This window comes from Biomphalaria glabrata, chromosome 5 (genome assembly GCF_947242115.1).
Source record: "Biomphalaria glabrata chromosome 5, xgBioGlab47.1, whole genome shotgun sequence".
Taxonomy (NCBI): domain Eukaryota; kingdom Metazoa; phylum Mollusca; class Gastropoda; family Planorbidae; genus Biomphalaria; species Biomphalaria glabrata.
In genome coordinates, this window is record NC_074715.1 from 6,957,084 (window position 1) to 6,979,455 (window position 22,372).

Sequence of the window (22,372 nt, forward strand, 5' to 3'; positions counted from 1 at the left end):
CTGGGTGATGTAACGAAACAAATAATTACAAAGCTCAAAGTTATCATATAATAGATCAGATCAATATTTGAACGCAACTATGTAAAAGACGTTTGACCGATTTCAAATCTAAAATATTTTAATGTATAAACAAAGTTAGTCGCGATGATGTAGTTGCATCCATACCCTGCAAAAAATTTTGTATTAAATGTAGCTGTTTATATAGATGTAATTTAAAAACTGCTAACTAGTGTAAACCTATACTTTAAAGTTTAAAGAATTGATGTCGGGGGAAAGGAATAGAGAGTTGTAAGTTATATATAGTTTGATACAATATATAGCTTAATGCTTATATATAGATAGAAACAGGGCGAATAATGTAAATCAACTACTAGGATTTCACAATAGCTGTGTGCGCTGACGTAATACATATAAATGTGCATGAATGTAATACACATGTAGCAATATTCAATACTTTGATACATCTATTACTAGATGCTATGTTTTCTTATTATATATTAGATGAAACACTAAATCTATAAGATGTTTGCATTAGTATTAAATGTAGCTGTTTATATAGATGTAATTTAAAAACTGCTAACTGGTGTAAACCTATACTTTAAAGTTTACAGAATTGATGTCGGGGGAAAGGAATAGAGAGTTGTAAGTTATATATAGTTTGATACAATATATAGCTTAATGCTTATATATAGATAGAAACAGGGCGAATAATGTAAATCAACTACTAGGATTTCACAATAGCTGTGTGCGCTGACGTAATACATATAAATGTGCATGAATGTAATACACATGTAGCAATATTCAATACTTTGATACATCTATTACTAGATGCTATGTTTTCTTATTATATATTAGATGAAACACTAAATCTATAAGATGTTTGCATTAGTCTTACGATAAATATAGAGCTAGCTAAAACGGTGAAATAAAGATATACACGGAACAATTATTTTTATAAATATCAAATCTAGGGTTAGTAGTCTAAGAAATATATAGCTAGGTAATATAGACCAAATATGGTGAGGTGTGTATGTCACTAGATGCAGGTCTGATCTAAAACTGAACGTGTTGGTAATAAATCTAGAGCCGCGATTCTAAATTCTTATTTCATAAAAATAGTAAATGAATCTGTGGACTTAAAAATTCCTCATTATTAAAAGTTGTAAATTAGACCACCCTTATCCACCCTCTTTGAAAGTTCAATGACTTTTAAAATATACGTAGAACAGGACTATGGCAACTCAGAAACTAGGACTATACTAGTTCAGAATAGGACTATACTAGTTCAGAATAGGACTATACTAGTTCAGAATAGGACTATACTAGTTCAGAATAGGACTATACTAGTTCAGAATAAGACTATACTAGTTCAGAATAGGACTATACTAGTTCAGAATAAGACTATACTTGTTCAGAATAGAACTATACTTTTTCAGAATAAGACTATACTTTTTCAGAATAAGACTATACTTGTTCAGAATAGAACTATACTTGTTCAGAATAGAACTATACTAGTTCAGAATAGGACCATACCAACTCTGTATCTTTGAAGTGAACGACTTCAATCTAGCCCTGTGACGTAGTTTACAAAATTGGAATTCCTAATGCTAAAGTCTGGCCTCTCTCTCTCTCTCACTCCCTCCCTCCCTCTCTCTCTCTCTCTCTCTCTCTCTCTCATCTCATGCTGCCCTAGTGGTACAAATCTTATTCCGCCATTCACTCAGACATTGAGATCGATGCTGGCTCGTGTCAACGCTGTGTGCTTCCCCCCTACACGTGCGGGCTGGGGGCTTTGTTCCCTGGCTAGTGTTTGTGAACTGAGCCATGACATTGTAACCAGTCGCTCACTCGGCTGCGTGTCTTGACATTATTTAATGCAAAACCTTCCGCGTTGTGATACGTCTTGATATATAGTGCCCCCTCAATTGTTAGTTTGCACATTCTCTGTGTGATACAAATAAACAAACAATAACTTTTAAGAATAGGGCAATACTGTTATGATTTCTTTATAGAATCGTTCTAGATATGAAACCAAGGTTTCCAATAATGATAAATATGGAAAATATTAAAACTTCCCTTTCTCGTAAACCGTGGTTGTAGAAGAGATTGAGATCTAGTTTATTCACACAATCCAACACATCACTTGAGTTGATCCAGGGCATTGGTTGTGCTGACTATTACAAGTGATATTATTCTGCATTATTTTTCCTCATACAGGGTAGTGTCACATTTAGCCTAAAAAAACTGGTCTAAGTCACTTTGAAAAGACTTTTTTATTATTATTTGACAGAAAGGGTGATTGCGATTCGGACTTCTGCCTCTCCCCAATATATATATATATATAACATTTTGCTATTATTAGCGGCTGACTTGGCTTTTTTATCAAATACTTTGTAAATCCTGTTGTTGTTTTTTAAATTAACAGTCATGTTCTAGATGTAGATCGGTGTTACACTCTTTATAAAATCATTATCTTCAAGAAAAATATGTGTTTAAAGAAGTCTTTATCAGAATAAATCAAAGGCCATATTCATTGACCGTGGAACAATGTTACAGTGTTAATAAAAATAAAATTATATTGTAAAATTAAATTGTAAAAATATGTTACAAACAGATTATGTAAGAAAAAAAAACAATATTACAAAGAGAGTTTGTGTTATAAAACAAACTCAGAGGCGGCCCCCATCGGATCCGCCAATCGGCAAGGAATATTCAAGCAATGATTTTTAGTTTATTATATAAAGTAATGGAATTTCAAATATATTTTGGCGTTACCTGAAAAGAAACTGAATAACCTATAATCTATAAAGAGACTTTTAGAACTTTGGGCAAGAAAACTAAATGTAATTTATCAGAAGAGTTATTTTAATCATTAGAAAAAAAAAGAACACATTATTATCCAAAATGAGATTTCTTCTTATAGCTCATTTGTTTATAAAAAGGAGAAATCAGCTTTTCAATATTTTTTCATATTTTTTTAACATGATTGTGACAAGTGACATACAGAAAGATAAAGCCAATATAGTCCTTACACTATACGAGGGCCATTGAAAAGAAAAAAAGAGTATTAAAGACTTTTTTGTGAGGGGGAGGGATTCAACATAGCTTCCTGCCACTGTACAAACTACTATACATTAAATTTGGGGAAAATATTTTCTTTCCGAGCTGCCTTTAAAAAAAAGCTTCATGTGTACACGGAAGGCACGCCACTGCACAAACTAATTTACAATACAGTTGGGGAAAATATTTCCTTTCCGAGCTGCTTTAACAAAACAAAAATCCACTGCCCTACTTGAGAGACACATAGGCTCAAGTTGAGGGATGAACGTTGGCCAAAATGGGGGCCCTTAGGGGTAAGCCTGGGATCAGTTAGGGGTCCAGTTTAAGCCCTGATGAAACCCTCGTGAGGTTAATAAGGAGCGAACATTGAGGGGCCTGAAATGGCTAAGCACAAGGGCCCCATTTTGGGGAAGAACGTTGGTCTAAACGAGGGACCCTTAGTGGTGAGTCTAGTGTTAGTTAGGGAGCCCAGATAAAGCCCTGAAGCTGGGAATTAAAAAAAGAAACCAGCACAACTATCAGTCCTAAGATTCTACATCAAGATCTTCTATCGGCTAAATCTTGACGGTGGTAACACCCTATGCAATAAGCAATTCTTAACTTTCGTCTCCTCAATATTCCAATGAAAACTATCGTTCACTAACTCTATTGTTAAACCATAAACAAAGAGAGCTAATAACCTATAGTTAGCGATTGTTTATGAAACTTTATCAATATTTATTACATATATCAAAATATAAGTTTTATTTCATTCGAACCAAACAAACATGACTTGAACATATTTCCTTTGTTTGGTTTGTAGACTTGACGGAAATGTTTACGATTTATAATAGTATTTCTGAAACTGTTAATAGTGACGCTCCCTGAGATTAATTTGTTGCCCGACCCTTTTCGCCCTGAGGCTATTTACTTTTCCGACAGGTTCAATGTTACCTGCGTCCTCTTTATGCACTGCGGACAGATAGGTCTCAAGCCAGACAGCACCGCGTCACGGGATATAGTATGCACTTTATGTCACTTTTTCACTTAGGGGTCCGTGGGCAAGTTCGGGCTATATAAAAGAATCCTCGGGTGTAAAACGTTTGATAACCTCTGGTATAAGAGACGTTGTTTCATCTTGTATAGTGGATGGACAAACTAGAATGCATTTGGTTTTCCCGAAGGACAAGTACAAATAAGATCCACTCAGAAGTTTTAAGAAAACATTTTAAATGCGTCTCTGCTAATGCGCAACTTTTCTTGACTCTCTCCCGATAGTGTTACATTGTTCTTTCAAGGACTTTTTGGCACTAAAAAAAAGGGTCTACGACAAAACGTTTTACATAACACGTCGATGATCTGTACAATGTTTGGAAAATATATGACATGTTTCAGATGTTCAATCAGAGTTGAAGATATTTTTTTTCCTAGTCCAAACCTCCCGCACGATTAACCCTGGACCATCGAGAAGTCCGAACGACAGTCCAGCGCGCACACCGCACAACCAGGCAGCCATCTTAGACCATTACAGAAGTATGTGTGCTTTATGTACCTCAAATGTTCTTCACATTATGGTATTGGCCAATGCTGCTTTCTTTGTTATTTGATTTACTTTGACCTGCCCTTTGATTTTGTCTACCAGGATGTGAGCTCTAGACGCCAGACCAAAAAAAGAATTGGGCAGCTCTTGAATGCAGGGAAACGATTCATTATCAATATCAACCAATCAAATCCTTTCTTAAATTCTTTGACCTGCGCTCTTCTAGCTTAGAAAAAAACAAAAAACTTGTAGCTGTAGACGTCAGGAGAATGAGTTCCTGAAGATCAGAATACTTGGACATGGTTACCTTTGTGTCATACGTTTGGAAGTGTGATTTCTTTTTCATGAAACTTTTAAAATTCTCTTTGACTCCACTGAGGTAGCTGACAGTTGACAGTTGCGAATAGAAACAGTTTAGGAATGGCACCTTTGAAAGGTTAAGTCACTTGTATGTGTTTTATTCACAACTTTAACTCTTATTAACTCATTTCTTTTTTCTTTTTTTTTTATTAAAAAAACAAACACACGACAAATAAAGCAAGTTTCATTTAAGTCCAACATTTCTAGAACTTATAATGGAAAAAGTGTTTATGGATAGTGTGTTGTCATTACTCAAGACATTATTAATCTGTGTTACACATTATATTTAAATTCTTTTTTTTTAAGTGGTATGCATTTTACATTAGTTTTTAGCGGCCCCCGGAAGGGGAATAGACACTATTAGTTTTGTATGGTTTGTCCATCCGTCCGTCCGTCCTGTTTAGATCTCGTAAACTAGAAAAGATAGTGAAAATCCGACATCATGATATTTTAGACCATTCAAAGTAATGATGCAACGGATACTTTTTTCTTTTCTGAAAGCGAAAAATTTAGTTTTTAAAAACAACTATGCAAGCAGTTTTTTCAAAAAAATACACCATTTTTACAAGTATACACTATTAATAGTAACAAACACGGGAGGCTCTTTATCCACCAACTATAACTGTAACACATTTATGCAAAACGGTTTTCGATTTTTTGTCAAAAAAAAGATATTTTTTTTACAACTCTAAGTTTAAAACGTTCTGTCATACTAACTACTACATTTAGCAAAAAAAATATTAACTTTTATTTTTAAAGAGAAAAAAATCTATTTATTATGTTTATAAGAAGAATATAATTTAAAACAACAATTAATAAGTAGTTTGCATGAACTGCACCGCGACATCTCGGATTAATATCACATTACAATCATAAATAAGAAAGATGACTACTAACTATATTTTAAACACATTTATGCAAATGTTTTTAGATTATTGATCAAAAAATATATTATTTTTACAATTGTATTGCTGAGTTATGTAAATTCTGTCATACTACATACTACAATTACAAAGAAAAAAATTAACTAGAGAAAAAATCTATTTACTATGCAAATAATTTCGACATAAATTAAAACAACAATTAATAAGTAGTTTTTCATTTTATTGAGCAAACTGCATAGTATCCCCAAATAAGTGAAATACAAAACTAAAGGATTTTCGTTTTACTTTTAAAGGAAATGTTTTTTTCTTGAGTCTTAGAATACGAGATTGACCCTTTACAAAACAATTAGATCAATTAGATACTCATTAAAAGACATCAGTTAGGCCAGGTTGACATCTAACTTCACATTCACTTTTACCTATCCCATGGTCTGCTGGACTTTTGGGGTACCACACAGTATCTGTCAACCTTCTTTCTCCATTCTTCTCTGTCATTTGCCTTTTTCCTGACCACTTCGGGGGCCGATTTTGAGTTTGTGTTTCCACACAAACTGTCTTTGACAATTAAGAAAACAATTAGATCAATTAGATAATCATTATATGAAAGTTAAGTCAGATTCACATCCAACTTCACATTTACTTTCGTCTATCCCTATCTGCTGGAAAACTGGGGAACAACATAAGATCCTTCAACCTTCTTTCTCCATTCTTCTGTCAATTGCCTTTGATAAAATTTCATTCTGATATTCTTTCTGAAAATATTGAAACCTGCCTTTTTATCTGCCTCTGTGGACCACTTCGGGGTCGATTTTGAGTTTGTGTTTCTACACAAACTTTCTTTGTAACCTTGTTTTAAAAATCTTCTGGTTAAAAATAGTACTCTCATTTCTAGTCACTTTCACAACGTCTACCTAGTTGTGAGTACATATCAGACATAAGGAGTACGACTAATCTGCACGAATCACCTACGAGTTGATTGTAGTACACAAACTTCCTTCTTGCCAAAAGTATCGTTGTCTATATATATAGTTGAATTGAGACGTACTTTTGATTTAAAAAACGCCATCTCATGGCACAACCTACAACAGCCTCCAGCTACTTAAATTATTTTTGACATTTTAACAATTAGAAAAACTCAATGAAACAAAGAATTTCCAGAATATTCTCTCAGCTCTTAGCTTTTAATCAGGAAAATATCCACACACCTTCCCACCACCCTCACACACACACACACGAGATATATTTGATTCGCAATGAACTATATTCTGACTTTGAAGTGGAAAAAATAAGTGTTCATTATATATTGACAGGCAGATTAGATAGACAGACAGACAGACACATAGATAGAGATAGATAGATAGATAGATAGATAGATAGATAGATAGATAGATAGATAGATAGATAGATAGATAGATACATACATACATACATACATACATACATACATACATACATACATACATACATAGATACATAGATAAAAATGGATGGATGGAGGGATAGATAGATAGAAAGACAGACAGACAGATAGACAGATAAATAGATAGATACATAGATACATAGATACATAGATAAATAATGGATGGATGGATGGATGGATAGATAATTAGAAAGATAGATAGATAGAAAGACAGACAGACAGATAGATAGACAGATAGATAGATAGATAGATAGATAGATAGATAGATAGATAGATAGATAGATAGATAGATACATACATACATACATACATACATACATACATACATACATACATACATACATACATACATACATACATACATACATACATACATACATACTAACCCTACATATATACAAACATAAATACATACATACATACATACATACATACATACATACATAATGTATGGCTGGAAAGATGGATGGATGGATGAAGGGATGGATGGATAGATAGATAGATAGATAGATAGATAGATAGATAGATAGATAGATAGACAGACAGACAGACAGACAGATAGATAGATAGATAGATAGATCATAGATAGATAGATAGATAGATAGATAGATAGATAGATAGATAGATAGATACATAGATAGATAGATACATAGATACATAGATACATAGATAAAAATGGATGGATGGAGGGATAGATAGATAAAAAGACAGACAGACAGATAGACAGATAAATAGATAGATACATAGATACATAGATAAATAATGGATGGATGGATGGATGGATAGATAAATAGATAGATAGATAGAAAGAAAGACAGACAGACAGATAGATACACAGATAGATAGATAGATAGATAGATAGATAGATAGATAGATAGATAGATAGATAGATAGATAGATAGATAGATAGATAGATAGATAGATAGATAGATACGTACATACATACATACATACATACATGCATACATACTAACCCTACATACATACCAGTGGCGTAACTAAGGGGGGGGGGAGGGGGGGAGAAATTTAAAATCCCCCCGGGCCCCCACCTAGGGGGGGCCCCCAAATGGGTGTCCGAAATTTATTTGTAAATACATAAATTAATATATTTGATTGACAAATAGTGTCAACGGGTGTCTTTTTTTTCAACATTTATGGATTAAAAATTTATCACAAAGACTAAACCTAGATCTAGGTCTATCAGTACGTTGACTTTGTTGACATTTTAAAAATATTTTTTCCCACAGAGATTAAAGTTTTTTTTAAAGTTGGTTTTACATTTTAAACTTTGTTGCCACGAATAAAACTGCATGATAAACAGCGAATTCCAGGTATCTTGTTACCTTTACTAATAATAGATCTAAATGGCGAGTATTTTATGGCTACACTAATTAACCTTGAAGCAAAATTTACAGAATCGAGTATAACAGATCCAAAAGTTATTCTTAATAATGCAAGAATAGTCCATTATTCGGGTTTGGCGTCTATAATTTCAGAATTAAACTTCACACTCGAGTTATTACCCCTCTATTCATCTTTCATCAATCCAATGGAAACTCTATTTTTATTTCCATCTAATCATTTTGCTTTCGCACAAAACATAAACAACAAACAATAACGTAATATCATATAATTTTAGCACATCCTTCCTTTTGAAGTTATTATCACATCCTTCCTTTTAAAGTTCTTAAGAGTGATATCTACCATTTGGGGGCCCTATGCAAAACTGATCGCGCGGGGCCTAGTCTGGGTAGGGATGAGCATAATGTCAATATTATTTTTTTTGAATTAGAAAATAGGCCTACTTTCGTCTTTGCAATAAATTTTTATCAAATGAAAGCTCGCAATGCCACTTTTTATTTATTGGCACCCCAAAATGTCAATTTCGTCTATTCTTAAGGAGATTTGAATAAATTTAAAAAAAGTTCAGGACTTTATCGTATATTTTGCCTTTTCATGAGATTTCCTGGAGGCCCTGGAAAATCAGGAGGTCACGAAAACCCTGTTATTTTATATACGTTATAATGGTTTAATTTAATAATGTACACTTAGAATTAGCGCGTGTCCTATGAAAGCGCGGGGCCCACTGAGACCGCATAGGCTGAAGTGGCCTAAGGCCGGCCCTGTCTAGTAGGAACTTCAACAATTCGTCCACTTCTGGTTGTCTTGACTGGCACAACAAGTTCTCTAGACGTTGGTCTATAACTGTATGTTTCGTTTGTTCCAACAGTTTGCAGTTCATTGTCTCCATCGGTATCATAGTACCCAGAGATGTCTTCATCGAAACTCTTATTCAAAAAGCGTTGATTTCTTCTGTATGTTTTTCCGTTTGTCTTTATGATGTAAGATCTGGGTGCTGAATGTTTTTTATGACAACTTCTTTCTGCCATGTTTGACCTAGACGAACTCTCCGACAGAATAATCTTTAGGTAGTCTTGCTTTTGCATTGTATTTCACTTTGCTTTTCATCTGTCGTTCGTTGAGTAATGTCTCTGCATTTTGAGCTACCGATGGTTTCAATAGTTTGGGATCAGTTAGAATGATTCCCTGAGTCTTCTACTCGTCAGCAGTTGTGATTGTGAATACGGCAGTCCACTTATCGGAGTATTTCTATACTCGAGCATAACGAGATATGGATCTTTCCCACTTTTGTATGCTCTGAATCCTTTTGCTTGCGCACAAAACATCAACAACCAACAATGACGTAGTACCATATAATATTAGGACAGAATCTTCTTCATGCAGTGGAAAATTAAGAATTTTTTGCCTATCTTGAATTCTGGTCAAAGCTCTTGCTCCCAATTAATATAGTTCGGAAGAAACTACAAAAGTCTGGACTGCATATATGGAAAGCTGCTAAAGAAATTAGTACCCTTTCATGCTTTCTGCAAAATGATGAGAAACTGACAAAAACCCAATCCATCAAAAAAGCAAAAGAAGGTAGTGAATACTATGGATTCCCTGTAGTCCCTGTGGGAAGCGTGGTCGAGAGGCTAAGTGCGCTTGAACTTGGCTTGTCTTGGCTAACTAGAAGGGGAGTGGAGGTTCGACACCCGACTCGGGCAGAGTTGCGTTTACTAAAGGCAGAACGGAAAACCAACTCCTAGATTGGACCAAAGCGCTCTGAGCATGCTATAAGCATGAAAGTAACGCTATATAAAAGCTATAGAAGAAAGAAAAGACTTGATGGTAAGTTGAGTTCTAATGTAGGACTGTCAATAGAACTGCAATTCAAACATGTTGCGACAGAAGTGCTGGACAGATTTCATATGGAGATGAAGGGCAGATTCCAAAGGCTGGAAAGAAAATTGATACCTTTGGGTTTCTTCTTGAACCAAGACACCTGTTAGATGAAGACCCGCTTATGACAAACTGTGCTACTTTTCCTTTTTGTATGATGTCATTGATGCACGAGCACTTTTCATCAACAAACCAGTAATACAATCACCAATAGACATATTGAGGAAACAGGCTTCATATGGTAATTACGTGTGCTCAAACTTTGCAACCTCCTCCGAATACTGCTAACTCAGGCCACTTCCATTACGTCATGTGAGAGATCATTCTCAAAGCTCAAGTTCATCAAAAGCTATCTCAGGAGCACAATGACACAAGAAAGGCTTATCATGGCTTTAATGTCAGTGAAGTCACAAATACTAGAAAGTATCGATGTAGTTGATGTTATAGATGTCTTTGCTGCACAGAATGCACGACGTGAAGCGATATCAATTGAGATTTGTCACTTGTGCATTATTTAACTAATAAACAAAGCTTTTATTCATTAAAATAGTCTTGATTACTTTTTGTTAAGTTTACTGATATACTGAACCAATTTGATTTGGTGCTTATATATTTTTGCGTACATTATTCCATGTCATATGTCGAATGTCAAAATGCAAGGGGCCCCCAAAGAGGTCAATCCCCCCGGGCCCCCAAATCCCTAGTTACGCCCCTGATACATACAAACATACATACATACATACATACATACATAATGGATGGCTGGAAAGATGGATGGATGGATGAATGGATGGATGGATAGATAGATAGATAGATAGATAGATAGATAGATAGATAGATTGATTGATTGATTGATTGATTGATAGATAGATAGATAGATAGATAGATAGATAGATAGATAGATAGATAGATAGATAGATAGATAGATAGATAGATAGATAGATAGACAGACAGACAGACAGACAGATAGATGATAGATAGATAGATAGATAGATAGATAGATAGATAGATAGATAGATAGATAGATAGATAGATCGATATGTACGAAGCACTGTACAATGAAAAGTTATTTCCTTCAGTCAGTCGCCTCTAGAATGAGTACATGAGCAAACAGTCCGCACTGTTCAGAACTCACCTTCACAGTTTTGTGTTCACATTGAAAATGAATTTTTTTTTTTAAACTGTGGACTCTCGGGATGAACACATCGGGTTGAAGAGTTCCTTAGAGATCTAACATAGCTTTACACTATGGAACTGCTTTACACTATCAAATAGTTTTACACTGTAAAATACCTTTACACTGTGAAACAGCTTGAAACTATGTAACAATATCTCAGTCAGTACTTACAGATGTGAGCAGTTATCACATAAAAAGATACAACATTAGTGAAGACAATAATCTAGGTACCACTTTAGAGATTACCTAGACCTTACACACACAAACTATATTACTAATATAAATTGTTATATAATTTTATAGAGTTTCTCGCAGGGAAACAATACAATTTGTTTTCTACTGTTAGTATGTCTTATCTTATCTTATATAATACAGACGTTACTTCAAAAAAAGAATATGATTACGTCCTGTGCGTCATGCATTTAGTCATGCATATTAACCAATGACCTAAATTCTGCCAAGTCTCTGGTTTTCCTGGCTAGCTCAGGCAACTCATTCCATGCTCTAATAGCACTAGGGAAGAAGGAGTATTTGTACAAATTTGTCCTAACATATGGAACGAGGAATATGCCTTTATCTTTGTGTTTTTATGAGTGTTTTATTAAATTTTGTTTTTGTATTTGAAGATTATGGTTCAGTGTTTTATGTATAATTGCTACTTTACTTTTAAATCTTCTATCCTGAAGGCTTTCTAAATTTAGTGATTTTACTAAAGGTGTTACTCTAGTCAAATGTGAATATTCGTTTGTAATGAATCTCAATGCTCTATTTTGTGTCTGTTCCAGTTTCTTAATGTTTTCTTGAGTTGAGGGGTCCTAACCAAGGTTAAATAACATTTTAGTTTTATGTTCTTATTTGATTTATAGAAATGTCTTTTAATAAACCCTAATGCTTTGTTTGATTTTGTGATAGTTTTATCAGTATGGGGATTTCATGACAGTTTTTCATTTATTATAACATAAAAATATTTTGGCATTGATGGTCCATTGCATCAGTGGATTAAAGATTTTCTGATAGGGAGAGAACAAACTGTAATAATAAATGGCTCTAAATCAACACCGATAACAGTAAACTCAGGCGTACCTCATGGAACAGTCTTGGGTCCACTAGTATTTTTAATTTACATAAATGATTTACCAAATTGCATTACATTACATTGCATTACTTATTTCTTTGTCTCCTGGGGCTGAGAATGCTGATGCAAAGTATTTATTTAGGATGTTAGCTACTAATTCTAGTGTTTCATTGTAGTATCACTAATAATTCAAAGAAAGCGCTTCAGGGACACCCTCAAAGCTTCTCTGAAGGCGTTCAGCATAGACCCAGGCACATGGGAGACAGAGGCACATGACAGAGCATCATGGCGTCGCGCTGTGAAAACTGGCGCACAGGTTGCTGAGGAAAAAAGAACAACGCTGGCAGAAGAAAAACGCCAGAAAAGAAAAGCAAGGCTAACGACACTAGCTCCAGCTGGAATAACCTGCCCAGTGTGCGGCCGAACATTCCGGGCTCACATATGTCTCACCAGCCACATGAGGAGGCACAAAACCCCAGTGCAAAGCCCTCAGCCCCCTGGATGACAAAGTGGTTATCATCGAACCACGATGGACGAACTATATATATACTACTAATTCTATAGATTGAGAGGATGTACACCAAAGGAGAGAGAAAAAAAAGTATATTGTTGTATGGAGATAGTACGTCATTGTGTGGATTTGATCTTTAACAGAAAAAAGTAAAGTACGCTTTATGAACTAGGGCAGATGTTTCTATGCCACATGTTTTTCTCCAATTTTCCAATTTATGGATCAAGATGAAACTCTGCATATTAATTTATTTACCTAACAAGTCACGAATCAATTTTTTAAAATTAGTTAATTAATTATTGGTGATTAATTATTTTGTTTCATATCTAATTAATGGTAATAAATGATAGTTAATGAGAGATGTATTTATGGATTTAATCCCCTTATTACGTTTGTACACGTTATTCTCCTGCTTCTTATTCTCGGATTAAGTTGAAATTTTGCTGAACTATTCATAGTCGATGACAATACACGAATCAATCCAAATATTAATCTATTAGTTAATCAATTAGTACTATTATAACTATTTAATTATTTTTTTATAGCAGAAAGGGAGCTAAATCCGGCAATTTTCAGATAAATGGCAGTAATTAGCAGTTCTTTGCTTAGATAAACTTTGTTTTTAAAAATGAAATCTTTTTTCTATTGTTATTTTTTTATATAAATGGAGAAATTGTTGACTTTACTGTCTGTATGTTTCTTTAATCATTCGTGTTTATTTAGAAATAATGAAAACTCTACACAATTATTGTCTTGCCTAGCTGAGTCACCAGGTTCCATACTTTACTGGCATTAAGAAAAGTGAATAAGAAATATGACTTAACCTTTGAGGTCTCTGGCCGCGAGTCTGACACCCCGCCTGACAGAACAGTGTACACTGTTCTCATTCAGGCCGGTGAAAGGGAGCTCTTGTTCACTTTTGCTGGCCTGGAGTTCGAAGAGCCCAAGGCTCAACTCTACCTGACAGTTTCAAGAAGAAGACTTTATGAATACTTTATTACGCTGTTTGTGTGTGTGTGTATTTTTAAGACAACTTGTGATGGGCACAAGAAAAACTGGTCGCCCCCACCTCTGATATGTGGATGTAATCAAACGGAACCTCAAAGCAGTGGACGTTGATGTTGACTTCTGGGAAGAAATAGCCCTAGACAGGACAGGGGAGAGATGGTGGCAAAGAAAGCAACGGACAGTGGAAAAACATTGACCTCAGCTCTGGAAGAAAATCTAGTCAAACGAAAATTGGCTGGGCCCCTCTACTAACAAAGCAAATGACGCCTTTACCTGCGTCACATGAAGTAAGTTCTTCAAAGGGCCAAGATGGCTAAGGCCAATTAAAACACTATAACGCTGCGTTTTTTTGTATTGAAAGTTTTACTGTTTTTGCCTTTCAGTTATGGGCTAGCCACTATTGTTTTTTTTTGTGCTATTCTTCTGTCCCTTTAATTCTCAAAAACTAAAATAAAATATAAAAATTCGCTGAAACCATAGCCTGTATCGTGTTTGAAATGTATGCATTGGTAAATTTTGGTTTCTAAATGCAAGCATGAAATAATGATACTATACACAAAATGAACACTTTTCTCATATATATGTTGTTAATGTATATAAGCTGGGGCTATATAAGTTATAACTTTGTTATTTTAAAGAATTATTACAATACAATTGCATTCTTAGGCGTATTGTATAGTATTGTATTTCAGGATCACCCAACTCTAATGACTATCCAAACCTGGGGTCCTTGGCTCGAATCTCGGTGAAGACTGGGATTTTGAATATCAGGAATTTTAGGGCGCCCATGAGTCCACCCAACTCTAATGGGTGTCTGAATTTAGTTGGGGAAAATAAAGGCGGTTGGTCGTTGTGCTGGCCACATGACATCCTGCTCGTTTACTGTTGGTCAAAGAAACAGATGCTTTAACATCATCTGCTCTATAGAACGCATGGTTTGAAAGGGGAGCTTTACTTTTTTATTACCAAAATTGCAACAATTATTTTGCTATACAAATATGTTGTTATAACTTCTATATTGCTACTGTAATATATATATCGTTATACAAATGTGTTATTTTAACAGATATATTTTTATCCAAATGTGTTATTTTAACAGATATATTGTTGTACAAATGTGTTGCATTAACAGTTATATGAAAATAAAAATTAGAAAATATTTTTTTGAGAATCTACTTTTTTTTTAATATAAATATATATGAACAAAGATGCTTATGTTTTTAAGCTATTTTGTTCCTGTATGACTTGATGAATTATTCAGTTTATTTGGAGAGACTTCTCTACAACAGCGTGAGACGTTCATTTGTGTTGCAATGTGATGAATCTTTTGTTTTTGTATTTCTATCAAATGTGATAATTCTTGATAACAGAGAGCTAGACAATGTGATCAAATGTTCAGCTAACACACTGGAGATCCACACATTGCCACAAGAGGGGGACACACTTTAGGAATCTTGAGCACAGACAACTCTGAACACTGGGCTTACAGGAGTGAACAGGGGTGGCATAAGATTGAAATTGGTAGCTCGCCGTTTCGGACAGGGTCATGCCACTAAGCTTCGTCTCCATGGCAACTGTTTGCAGTGTCTAACCTTTTTTTTTCTTGGTGAAAGCTCGTGTTTTCACTGGGACTGTGGGTGCCAGAAGTGGAATATTGCCAGAGTTTCTTTCTCTAGCCAGTTTTTAGTTCTCGTGTGCCAGGTTTCTTACAAGTATCTCACAAAAACTTTTTTTGGGGGCATTTTAAAGCATTTTCGAATCATTTTACTGAAACATCACGTATGAAATAAATATTCTTCGAACTTTATTGACAAATATTTAGGAAGTAAATAATAATAATGAAAACAATAATAATAATTCTTTTCAGCAAAACACAAAAACTGGAATGTTTAGCACAAAAAAGGGTTTCTAATATTAAAGTCAACAAATTAAGCACCAAAAAAACAGCAGTGTTAGTTCTATATGCATGTTTTATAAGAAGGTTTTTCAGTCTGATACTCATCGAGATTCTGTACAAGTCACAATACTGCCTAAACTAACTACAATATAAAGTTTGTCTTTTTTTTTTTTTTTTTTTTTTTTTGGAGTGTATTCCTTTCTTGCTTCTACTGGGTTTTTAGTTGCATACATTTTCGAGTTTTTATGCAGTGTAGTTATTTAATGCTAAAACAAACTGAGCTCGTTCACTTCAAAGTGTTTCTGTGTTGAAAATTGTCTCTCTTCCAAGACAAAACTGATGATCTCATGACTTGGATACACTTTGAAACTTGAGACAGAGCGTGGGCTCAGGACATCGATCCGTTTCCAATTGCTTGGAGCAAAATATTGTTAGCGGCTACCCTCCCCTTGATGGACCGTATTCTTAGCAGCTCTCCACCCGTCTTAATGGGCCCCCCGTCTTAAGGGGCCCTGCCTCATTGGGGCCCCGTCTTACTGGTCTTTACCTCTCAAGTTTGTTGAAACTCTGTGATGTTACTTGTCAATAGTGGAAGATGAAGCAATTTGGCTGGATGGATGGATGAATGGTTGAATGAATGAGATAGATAGATAGATAGATAGATAGATAGATAGATAGATAGATAGATAGATAGATATAGATATAGATAGATAGATAGATAGATAGATAGATAGATAGATAGATAGATAGATAGATAGATAGATAGATAGATAGAGATAGACAGATAGATAGACAGATAGATAGATATAGATATATAGATATATAGATAGATAGATATAGATAGATAGATAGATAGATAGATAGATAGATAGATAGATAGATAGATAGATAGACAGACAAATAGATAAGTTTTACTTAGTATGCAGTCATCCACATCAACGAAACAGAATTGAACAGTTTGTATCAGTTTATGATAGGATTTGTAGTTGGTCAATGTTCTTTCAATTTATCTCTTTTATAATAATTTTTAACAAGCGCTGGGTTAAAATCATTTTTAAAATGTTAAAAGACAAAATTCACAGCCGGGAAGAACTACACAGTAATTTCTTTTTAATAATCACATCACGAGCTTGTGGAAACACGTTATATTCGTATGGTTGTGTGTGTCAATGTTCATTGTATAGGACGTGTGTCGTAGATTGTGAAGTGTATCAAGATTTAAGTATAATTCAAACCATGGTTACATGCAAATAAACAAAGTTATCTGCCCTTCTTAGTTTCAAAGTTCTGGTTTCACTTTTAAAGTAGTCAGAAAGAAGTTAAAAGTGTAACGGTGGAAGGATGAAAGTAGTCCGAAAGAAGATAAAAAATATATTTTGTCACATCGGTACCATTTAGGGCCTTAGGCCATGTTGTGCAGGTTTTATGAAACACTTTAAGGCATCAAACCGACGCTGGGTATTTTTATAGTGGAATGTGAATCGCACAGACTAAAACCACTTTTAAGGCCAAATGTCGACCAGAGGGGCTCAGTAGTCTGAACAGCAGTTGGCTAAATACTAAAGAGTTTATTAAATACTACAAAGTTTGCATTATAAAGTGTTTATTGAATTCTTTAAAGTTTGATAAATACTAAAGAGTTTGTTGACTACCATTGTATTACATACTAAAGTGTTTTACATTTCTGCTTCATTTCATCTTCTTCACATTTCAAAAGTAGAAATTAACTAAAATTGTAAAAAAGTACATTGTATTGTCAAATAGTTTCTCATGTGTAGTGGATGATATTCTGTTTTCTTCCCAATAAGACTTGCATATAGAACTAAAGGAAAGTGTTTTTTTCTTTATTATTTTCTGGGAAGCATTACTTTTGTTTTGAAACTTGGAGATTTTTTCCTTCAAACTTAACATTTGATCTTGAAATTGAGTTTCTGTTAAATGAAGGCTGAGTGGTCGTGCGGTTTGCGCGCTGGACTGTCATTTGGTTGTCTCGATGGTCCCGGGCTCATTCCTAGCCCGCTGACATCCCTCGTCGTCCTGCGGGAGGTTTGGGCTAAGAAGTAGGTTAACTTCAACTCTGAGGGAGCATCTGAAACAATAAAACAACTATTCTTCTTCTTCTTCGGGGAAACAAAAGATTAAGATATGACATAGATGTACACAGGCGCATAATCAGTATGACATTATAAACTGAGGCCTATGATACTTAGATTGATACCGATCATGTGTAAAACTTTATCCAATCTCCAGGCATTTTATTCAAGACCTGCAGATCAATACTTAATAAGTTCCAAATTTTGTTTAGTATCTGGACAGTTGTCTTAAAGGCGATCAAAAAGGATTTTTGTTTAGTATTTGGGCACATTCAGGGTTTATCAAAACAATTTTGTTTTACATACTTCTGTCATTCATTGTCACTTACCTACACAACAAAATCTGCTGCCAATAGCAACGGAAGCAGTTCGTGACATGACCACTCAAGGAAGCAATGGACTTTATTTTTTCAAGCAAAGCTAAAAAACGCAGGGGAGATAATTAAAATAAAAAGTTTAATTTCACTTCCGATTCTGGATCGTTCACACATTATCTAGATTTAAACTTAGATTTAAACTCAGATTTAAACTTAGATTTAAACTTGGATTTAAACTTCGATCTAAAAAACTAAAAGAGCAGACATAAATAACTGCTCGGGCAGTCCGATGTAGGTTACAGCTTTATTGAAGAATCTGAACTGTAGATTTGAGTTTACATTGTGTCTCTATATTGAAGAATTCTTTGTGTCAGATTTATTCTGCTATTAAATTTTTAGCAAATTACTTCCTACTTTGAATTGGAACCATCAATGGGACGTGGGACGTGATAGTTCCACTAGCCTCTATTGATAGTTCCACTAGCCTCTATTGATAGTTCCACTAGCTTCTATTGATAGTTCCACTAGCCTCTATTGATCCACTAGCCTCTATTGATAGTTCCACTAGCCACTATTGATAGTTCCACTACCTCTATTGATAGTTCCACTAGCCTCTATTGATAGCTCCACTAGCCTCTATTGATCCACTAGCCTCTATAAATAGTTCCACTAGCCTCTATTGATAGTTCCACTAGCCTCCATTGATAGTTCCACTAGCCTCTATAGATAGTTCCACTAGCCTCTATAGATAGTTCCACTAGCCTCTATAAATAGTTCCACTTGCCTCTATAGATAGTTCCACTAGCCTCTATAGATAGTTCCACTAGCCTCTATAGATATTTCCACTAGCCTCTACAGATAGTTCCACTAGCCTCTATAGATAGTTCCACTAGCCTCTATAGATAGTTCCACTAGCCTCTATAGATAGTTCCACTAGCCTCTATAGATAGTTCCACTAGCCTATATTGATCCAGCCTCTATAGATAGTTCCACTAGCCTCTATAGATAGTTCCACTCGCCACTATTGATCCACTAACCTCTATTGATCCACTAGCCTCTATTGATAGTTCCACTAGCCACTATTGATAGTTCCACTAGCCTCTATTGATAGTTCCACTAGCCTCTATTGATAGTTCCACTAGCCTCTATAGATAGTTCCACTAGCCTCTATTGATCCACTAGCCTCTATAGATAGTTCCACTAGCCTCTATTGATCCACTAGCCTCTATAGATAGTTCCACTAGCCTCTATTGATCCACTAGCCTCTATTGATCCACTAGCCTCTATTGATCCACTAGCCTCTATAGATAGTTCCACTAGCCTCTATAGATAGCTCCACTAGCCTCTATAGATAGTTCCACTAGCCTCTATTGATAGTTCCACTAGCCTCTATAGATAGTTCCACTAGCCTCTATTGATAGTTCCACTAGCCTCTATAGATAGTTCTACTAGCCTCTATTGATCCACTAGCCTCTATAGATAGTTCCACTAGCCTCTATTGATCCACTAGCCTCTATAGATAGTTCCACTAGCCTCTATTGATCCACTTGCCTCTATTGATCTACTAGCCTCTATTGATCCACTAGCCTCTATTGATCCACTAGCCTCTGTAGATAGTTCCACTAGCCTCTATTGATCCACTAGCCTCTATAGATAGTTCCACTAGCCTCTATTGATCCACTTGCCTCTATTGATCTACTAGCCTCTATTGATCCACTAGCCTCTATTGATCCACTAGCCTCTGTAGATAGTTCCACTTGCCTCTATAGATAGTTCCACTAGCCTCTATAGATAGTTCCACTAGCCTCTATAGATATTTCCACTAGCCTCTACAGATAGTTCCACTAGCCTCTATAGATAGTTCCACTAGCCTCTATAGATAGTTCCACTAGCCTCTATAGATAGTTCCACTAGCCTCTATAGATAGTTCCACTAGCCTCTATTGATCCAGCCTCTATAGATAGTTCCACTAGCCTCTATAGATAGTTCCACTCGCCACTATTGATCCACTAGCCTCTATTGATAGTTCCACTAGCCTCTATTGATAGTTCCACTAGCCACTATTGATAGTTCCACTAGCCTCTATTGATAGTTCCACTAGCCTCTATTGATAGTTCCACTAGCCTCTATAGATAGTTCCACTAGCCTCTATTGATCCACTAGCCTCTATAGATAGTTCCACTAGCCTCTATTGATCCACTAGCCTCTATAGATAGTTCCACTAGCCTCTATTGATCCACTAGCCTCTATTGATCCACTAGCCTCTATTGATCCACTAGCCTCTATAGATAGTTCCACTAGCCTCTATAGATAGCTCCACTAGCCTCTATAGATAGTTCCACTAGCCTCTATTGATAGTTCCACTAGCCTCTATAGATAGTTCCACTAGCCTCTATTGATAGTTCCACTAGCCTCTATAGATAGTTCCACTAGCCTCTATTGATCCACTAGCCTCTATAGATAGTTCCACTAGCCTCTATTGATCCACTAGCCTCTATAGATAGTTCCACTAGCCTCTATTGATCCACTTGCCTCTATTGATCTACTAGCCTCTATTGATCCACTAGCCTCTATTGATCCACTAGCCTCTGTAGATAGTTCCACTAGCCTCTATTGATCCACTAGCCTCTATAGATAGTTCCACTAGCCTCTATTGATCCACTTGCCTCTATTGATCAACTAGCCTCTATTGATCCACTAGCCTCTATAGATAGTTCCACTAGCCTCTATAGATAGCTCCACTAGCCTCTATAGATAGTTCCACTAGCCTCTATTGATAGTTCCACTAGCCTCTATAGATAGTTCCACTAGCCTCTATTGATAGTTCCACTAGCCTCTATAGATAGTTCCACTAGCCTCTATTGATCCACTAGCCTCTATAGATAGTTCCACTAGCCTCTATTGATCCACTAGCCTCTATAGATAGTTCCACTAGCCTCTATTGATCCACTTGCCTCTATTGATCTACTAGCCTCTATTGATCCACTAGCCTCTATTGATCCACTAGCCTCTGTAGATAGTTCCACTAGCCTCTATTGATCCACTAGCCTCTATAGATAGTTCCACTAGCCTCTATTGATCCACTTGCCTCTATTGATCAACTAGCCTCTATTGATCCACTAGCCTCTATTGATCCACTAGCCTCTGTAGATAGTTCCACTAGCCTCTATTTATCCACTAGCCTCTATAGATAGTTCCACTAGCCTCTTGATCCACTTGCCTCTATAGATAGTTCCACTAGCCTCTTGATCCACTAGCCTCTTGATCCACTAGCCTCTATAGATAGTTCCACTAGCCTCTTGATCCACTTGCCTCTATAGATAGTTCCACTAGCCTCTTGATCCACTAGCCTCTTGATCCACTAGCCTCTATAGATAGTTCCACTAGCCTCTTGATCCACTTGCCTCTATTGATCCACTTGCCTCTATTGATCTACTAGCCTGTATTGATCCACTAGCCTCTATTGATCCACTAGCCTCTGTAGATAGTTCCACTAGCCTCTATTTATCCACTAGCCTCTATAGATAGTTCCACTAGCCTCTATGGATATGTATCAGAAACTCCTAGGCCAGAGGTCGGCAACCTGCGGCTCGCGAGCCACATGCTGCTCTTTGGATGTTAAGCTGCGGCTCTTAAGTTCCATGTGCAGATGTTATTTATTTTATCTAAAAAAAAAAAACATTAAAAAATCATTCTGATTCGATTCTATCTCTCGGCCACTCGCTTTTCAGCGCAGCCCTCCCACATGTCTTGAAATGTAACATATTTGCAAGTGGAAGATATTCAACTTTCTTCTGCCTTATCACTCGAT